Below are 7930 nucleotides of genomic sequence, written 5' to 3'. Positions count from 1 at the left end.
GTTTGTTTTGCAGTTTATAACTCGATCATGTCGATCGGCGTTTGTTATTAGTCTTGGTAACCCAACGTAGTTTTCTTCGAAACCCGCGCCTCGGGACTCGGAGCAAAGCGCAGGAAAGTTTATTTCTGGGCTTTACAACAAGAAATATGCCCTTGTGCTGGTTGTGACATGGTTGTGATGGTTGAGCAGGTTGTGGGCGGTGCGGGAATTTTTTACGGGTCCAGGTGGGACTTGTCATACTTGACATGTGGGAGTTGTGTGATTGTAATATTGCTTATGGAAGTTGTCTGAGCTATGTAGGTCAGTGAGTCTGGTTCTGGGCGTTGTGCTGGTTGCGGGAGTTGGGCGGCGTTTTATTTTACTGCTAACCGGGTAAGGGCTTTTTCATCCTCTCTTATATAAAATCCTTTTTAAATGTCTGTGGAAACATAGGCTATAGAAAACATGGGTTTCGACTACACAAAGATTAAATTTTTTATACGTCAAAAACTTGTGACAAATATACCATAGGCGCGCACTTTCCGTGAAGAGTTTTATGGCGATATTTCGCGTTACGTCACCTATTGATATTAATGTACCAAACAAACGCTCATTGGTTCTTCAAACAATGGGTTCTTTTTGTATCAGTGGTTGGCAAGTTTGAATAACAAACACAATTTTTACAAAAAAGAAATATCCGTGTATTTTTTACAGCTTCCAAACATATTTCTGCAGTCAGAGTAGACTACGCATCCACCTTGTCAGTCATTTCAAAATGAAGTCTGCCATCATTATGGTCTTACTTGCCCTGGTGGCTGTGACGCAGGCCAAAAAAGCAGGTATGAATAATAATAATAATAATAATAATTAAAAATTTAAAACGCGCCTTTTCCATGCAAATATGATCAAAAGCGCGCAAGGGAATAACATATACGGTTGTATCAATCGCGTTTTCACGGCTCAAAAATATATTTACAACAGTACCAAGAAAAAAAATATGGGTATACTTTTGCATTAAGTATCACATTGAGAATTCGGCTTTCGCATATGAAAAATTATGCAGATTTCGGACGAAATACGTTATCCACCTCGGTCAAGAATACTCTCCTTGATCTCCATAATTCTTCATATCATACTCACTCTCATCCAATAGTTGTTGAATACAAAAATTAGGTAATAGAGGTAACTAGGACTACCTATACTAATTCAAATAATTCTTCACAATAAGGTCTATAATTGGCGCCGTATTGGGACGCAGCGGGCTAATATTTTCTATTCTTAGTTTTGTAGCTAGTCCTAACCATTCCTATCCCCAGAAATAAAGAGATGAGTGATAGAGGTGCATTTGTAGATCAATTTAGATATACCAAGGGGGAGGGGGTACTCCGGAGATGATCGAAATGGGGAAAAATCAAAACCAAAAAAATTTCCACGGATGTCTAGCGATTTTTTTCAGAATTTACTCCCCTAAGGCTGGTTTTCACTGCGACGGAGTCGGAGTCGGAGTCGGAGTCGTAATCAGAAGCGTAGAGCTTATGATCTAGTGAAAACAGCGTTCCGATTCCGTTTACGACTCCGTCGCTTACGTTCCGCTTATGATCTAGCGAAAACCAGACTGTCCGAGTCGTCAGCAGATGCAGAAACACTTAACCAATCACAAAGCGTGGGAACGAGCATTGTGATTGGTTTATCCTTCCGCTTCTTCGTCCGACTCCGACAATCTGGTTTTCCCTAGATCATAAGCGGAACGTAAGGGAAGCGGTCGTAAGCGGAGTCGGAAGAAATGGAAACGTTCTGATTCTTCTGACACCGATTCCGTCGCGCTAATGACTCCGCTTACGACTCCGATTTTTCATTTTCACTAGGTCATAAGCGCTCTTACGACTCCGCTTACGACTACGACTCCGACTCCGACTCCGCCGCTAGTGAAAAGCAGCCTTTAGAAAATGACCCATCCCATCCCGAGAAAAGTTAAATGAGCGGCTCTATTGCCGGAATTACCGCGCGCAATACCCTCTGGGTGGTCTATCTACCATTTTGTCTGTTTTCGACGGAGAAAGCTCATTTAGTATTAGGCTGTGCCACAGGCAGGCCAATAAAAAGCATTCGAGAACCCAACCCACTCTTCCCTATCCACTTAGTATGTCTAGAGAAATGATATCAAAGTTCATTCACCAGACCAGTTCATTTGTTGAAATAATGTTAATAAAACAGTATTTTACTTCGAAGAACTTTTAAAGTAAGTTTGCCTGTCCTAAACAGCAAAGTTTTGTGGTGATGTGCCTGGGACGATACCCGTTGAATTCTATGAGGAGTGTCCGCCTGGATTCCCCGTCCGTGACGGTGACGAGTGCTTGTTTGCTACTGATCGTCTGCACATCTGCTGCTGTGAAAGGTAATTAGCACAGAATTTCTAAGATAATAGGTGGGTTCATAATAGACTTTTCAAGTGCACTTAGCGGCCTAGTGGGAACCGGCCTAATTTGTATGACAGCTTACCGCACTGTAGAATAAATAAAGACAGTTTTCGGTCTCTTTCCAAGGCCCTAACATTTTTAATGCATTTAATGTATTCTTCAAAAGTGACTAAAAAAAAGTTCGTTATCAATGTTGTGTAGGCCCAGTGTTTTATTTGGGTTTCCTGGGCATAATAATTTATTTATTTCAATCTTTTTTCTCGTATTTAATGGATTTGTATAGTGTGGCAAATTTGAAAATAAAAGACAGAACAGATAGACAACTTGTTCTAATGTAGCTAAATTCTGAGCCCACAGGCACCTATGTCCAGAAATTCACACAACAACGAAAATGACAAATTTGACAAAATTTTGTCAAAAATATGAGGAAAAAATAATAACTAGGAGAATGTGGCGAAATGCAAACATGGCAAAAATTCGCCATCGGTTTTTTGAGTATTCGATGAAATGTCAAGAAGGACCCCTTCAGAAGTGGCAAATTTGAAAACAATGGCGAAATTGGCGAAAATAGTAATGGCGAATTTGGCAAAAATCCGCGAAGAGTTTGGCCAAAAATTCGATGAGATAGCAAGATAGTCCCGTGGTAAGTGGTGAAGTTGACGAATATGGCGGCGGAATCTGTTCAGTGTTTTCAGTTAAGTAGCATTGATCTCATCAGTCTCGATAAAGGAAACGAAGTTAATATCACTGAGTGAAACTGCTACTTTAGCACTAGTCCAAACGTCAGCGAACTGTACCTACAAAGCACGTTTAGTCTCCCTTACCTCTTTGGAAAGAAATGTCTTAGAGCTATGAGGTGAAAACAATTTTGTTTCTTTGCTTCTTTTTCAGTCCTATGACAGAATAATGTGCGTCTTGGAAGTGCGACATGGGATTGTTACGGCCGAAGCCAAATTGTGCAGAGACTCAGTATCTCAGGATGATACGCAGGGGCTTTATACAAAGGTGTAATATCGTTAAAAATGACTCATAACAATAAAACGCATTGAAAACGAGACTCTTTTTATTGAAGAGCCAACAATTTGTTGGTGTATATTAAATACTTTTTTATCTCTTGCACTCAAGACAATTACACTTTTAAAGCAGATCTCTTATCTGGATCATTTAGGAAGGCTAACCTGCGACCAGGCTCTCCACTGGGAGGAAAAGGAACAAAATCGGCGAGCGAAGCGAACCGAGAGGTGTAGTCTAAGGAGGAGAAAAGGTGGCGCCGCCCTTCCCCCTCCCCAGGCCACCGCTGGGCTCGCTTCGCTCGCTGATATTTTGTCCCATTTCACCCCGTTTTTTGCCTTTTTCTCCCACAGCGGAGCCTGGTCCCAAGCTAAGGAAAACCAGCTTTTACAACTCTTACGAGTAAATTTGAATTCTTGACGCAGTAAAATTTGCAACGCGTTTACAGCAAACTATGCAGACATGACACGTGACCAATTTTCGAGCGATTTAATGTTATGGCGTTTGCCGTTTTCATCGAGAATCTCAAGAGAGGCGTTTTAATTAATTCGTTGAAAACTGACATGAGTGAAAACCGTAGTTGTTTATCATTGTAGGATCGATAATCGACGTTAAACCGCAAGCAGCCGTTGGCCGTAAACTTGACGCCTAATGCTCCGAAAATTCTAGGCGACTTTTTAAGGGTATAAGTCCGTTGAAAATGGGCAATTATACCATTTTTTAGATGTTCGAAAATCCTAGGAGAGGCAGGCAAGCAAGAAATTTTACAACAAATGTTCCGAATAGTCTAGATCTCAAATCGTCTTTCGAAAAGAAACTTTCCGAAAATTGACGTTGGGTGCCCCTGTTCCTGAAAGGCCAGGAAAATGTTTTTCGTAAAATTCGTAAAAGTAGCTCCCTATACTCTAATATAACATAACCAAATTTAACAAACTCGCTAACTACTGTATGGTCCTGTATCAGTATGTAAAGTCTTGGTTTTGTCCTGTTTCTCCACATAGGTATTTTTCTGTTTTGATCTTTTGTTAATAACTTGTACTTAAATTCTTGCTCGGGAAATTCTTTGCTTGCCGTTGTCAGATGTTAATTTTTCATAAGTGGTCGGGTTTGTGATGTTAGAGCTGACTTTGGTTCATTGGTCACGTTGAAGTTCCTGTTTGGGTTTGTTAACTAACCAGCGTTTTAGTTTTTACAACTGCAATTGTTTGTAGCTTCTTGCCGATCGAACCCATGTAGCTTCAGTAATACCAAAACATTACCCATACCGAGTTGACCTAGTTTTTATTCCCACGGTCAGCTACATGTCCAGCTTTGGCTATAAAAACCGTCGGTAAATGTTACTACTTTACTTGTTACTAGCAAGAAGCGTAATGAGAGATTGACAGGCATAATTAGCATAATGGACTTTGGAAAGAGAATCACGTTCCGCGATGATATTGTTGTGAAGTGTTTTGAAAGTTATGATAATTAAGAATTTGTTCGTGCTTAGCTTGCCTATATGGAGTTATGGATGCACGCGGGAAATTTGGAGGGCACGAAAAAGATGCGTAAGAGTTGCTCAAGGCGTAGAAACAAACGATTCTATTGGCTTGTTACAAACACGCCACAATCGTCTAGTTTGAAAGAAAATTCTTTCTGTAGAACTGAGAACGAAAATTTGCTTATTTATTCGTTAACGATCAATGGAAACTAAACAGAAGCAATGGTAACGAGTCTTAAAGTCTAAAGTTAAAATACTCACATGCTCGTAAGAAGTCGTGGAGTATGGTTTGGATTCGCTGAAAATATGTTTATGTTTCAGCAATTATTGGTGTTGGTATCTACTGCATTGAGACTGGGGAATATAAAGTATTTGATTCTCATGCTAGAGATATGTATCATAACAGTCATAGTGAAGGGACATGTGTATTGTTGGAAATACCATCCATGCATAAATTAGTACAATATTTTCAGACTCTACATAGGAATGAGGATGTCTATGAACTTAAAGGTGTACATATTGCCACCTTTGAGCCTCATCTTTTCTCAAGCAATGTTGAACATTGTAGTATATCAAATGTTAATAGTTACCAATGTTCCTGTAAACAGTGCTGCCCTATAGCAGTTTATGCAATGTGCGTGTGTTACTCTCTTATTAATCATTGTGGATACTGGACTTAAGAAACTTTATTTGCCCTTGTTAGTAACCGCAATACCCTGTACAATGTGATGGGGGTGAAAACACATCTGTCAGTCAATCTTCCTCAAAGTGTCAGTATCAGTGGAGCTGAGATAAACTTTACTCTCTGGGTTGTAACCACTTATGTCCTATGTTGCAATTTGGCTTCAAGCATGTCGGCATTGAAGATGTGCATATTTTCAAACATTGTCATGAAATGACAGGATTTTTTGTTGTGGATTGGGACATACTGTGTAAGCTGTGTGGTTAAGCAAACCAGTGGAGTAAAGGATTTATCTTCTCTGGTAAGATATGATGACAGTTGTTTAGCTGCAATAAGGCATGTTCAAAGTATCCTACGCGTAGTACGACAACGCCCAAATATACCAAATATACGCTCCCACAGCGTCTTGTTTGTCTTGTTGTTGCAAGCTAGAGTAATTGTCCTGCTTCAGTCGGATTGTTCGGCGATGACAAAAGTGGATAATTTTTCCGGCGCTATTGAGCTTACTTTATAATTAACTTGTTTTGTAAAGGATAAACAAGCGTTAAAAACGGGGGACACTTTATTCAAATTGGATATTTCCCGACACAGACCAATTTGTGGTCTTTTTTGAGCTGAATGTTCAGTCTTTAAGGCAGACTTTTCAACGATTCAGGCTCTAATTTTTTGCGAAACCTGGAAACATCTTCACCGCTTTTGCTGTTGGTTTGAGTGGCTAGAAGCGAAATACCAAAAATGCTGGAAAGGTTTTTCTCATCAAATCAGCAAATATTTGAATGGCTAAAAAGGTGGTCCCATATTCAAGGCCAGCGATTGACAAGCTGCCAATCAAATTGACTGAAACTTAAATCCTTGCATTTGTCAAAGAAGTTCAAGTAGTATAAACATATATACAAACCCTCACGGAAAAAGGTTAAAAACAGTTGTCCTGAGAGCTTCCTACTTTTGCCTGTTATTAATGCACTTTTATTGGTAAAAAATCTGATTAAACCAGTTGGGTGGGCTATCTCCCCCGATAAAGATCCAAACTATGAACCAGTTTGTCATTTTGAGTTTTGGGGTAGACCCTTTAAACTGGCCAAGTTTCATTGAAATCAGAGAGATAGCATGTGTAGCACACATGCCTGATGCACCCATGGACTCACCCAGTCTTAAGCTTAGATTAATTTTCATGTCCACAAATTTGGAATATAGAGCAAGAGAAAGACAGAGAAAAAGAGGCAGCAGGCCAGCGAAGCTCAACTAGAAAAAGGGCGACAGAAATCTAGAGAGACAGACAAAAAATACAAAGGAGACAGTTTTTTGTTGGAAAACAAAAATGAACATTTTGTAGCGGCGGTGACTAAATGAGAAATGCTAGCGGCCACCAATGCAAGGTAAAAATGAGCGACAATGAGAAAAAGGGAACGAAGAACACGTACGACAGTTCCTCCAAAAAACGTGTAACTAAGACGTTTTTGGAAGTTTCACGTTGTAGTCGTGCAAACAACGGCAAAGAAATGTACAAAAAAGTGTGCTGCACGAGCAAAGTTGCTTCTTTGCTAATTATACCTATTGTTGTTTTTCCCCGTTGTTCGGCGTTGCCTTCGCCGCTTAACATTACACGATTTTACATTTTGTTTGAACAAACTTTAAATATTATCGAGAGCTCCACTTTTAGCCCTGGCTAAATCTATATATTACGCTTCTTCCAACTAACAAGTACAATAGTAACGTTTACTGACGGTTTTTATAGCCAAAGCTGGACAAATAAAAACTATAGGTCAACTCGGTATGGGTAATGTTTTGGTATTACTGAAGCTACATGGTTGCGATCGGCAAGAAGCTACAAACAATGGCAGTTGTAAAAACTAAAACTTAGTTAACAAACCCAAACAGAAACTTCAACGAGACCAATGAACCAAAGTCAGCTCTAACATCACAAACCCACGACTACTTATGAAAAATTAACGTCTCACAACGGCAAGCGAAGAATTTCCCAAGCAAAAATTCAAGTACAAGTTATTAATAAAAGATCAAAACAGGAAAATACCTATGTGGAGAAACAGGACAAAATCAAGACTTTACATACTGATACAGAACCATACAGTAGTTAGCGCGTTTGTTAAATTTGGTTATGTTAAATTAGAGGATAAGGGGCTACTTTTACGAATTTTACGAAAAACATTTTCCAGCTAATTTGCATAAAATGTTATCTCGCTGCAAAGCTCGTCATGACAAACCCGACCACTTATGAAAAATTAACATCTTGACAACGGCAAGCGAAGAATTTCCAAAGCAAGAATTCAAGTACTGAAGTAAAACGAAAGATCAAAACAGGAAAATACCTATGTGGAGAAACAGGACAAAATCAAGAAAATT

General features: G+C 39.4%; 1 long non-coding RNA gene across 1 annotated transcript; it reads left to right on the top strand.

The window, feature by feature from the left end:
• Positions 1-690: 690 nt before the first annotated feature.
• Positions 691-3453, top strand: LOC140933978 (uncharacterized). The gene is made up of 3 exons (XR_012165100.1): positions 691-818; positions 2242-2374; positions 3288-3453. It is a non-coding gene; the product is annotated as an uncharacterized lncRNA (long non-coding RNA).
• The last annotated feature ends 4477 nt before the right edge of the window (positions 3454-7930 follow it).

The sequence above is a fragment of the Porites lutea genome, chromosome 1, assembly GCF_958299795.1.
Source record: "Porites lutea chromosome 1, jaPorLute2.1, whole genome shotgun sequence".
NCBI lineage: Eukaryota > Metazoa > Cnidaria > Anthozoa > Scleractinia > Poritidae > Porites > Porites lutea.
The sequence above is the reverse complement of the archived record's forward strand: the minus strand, read 5'-3'. Positions and strand labels throughout refer to the sequence as shown.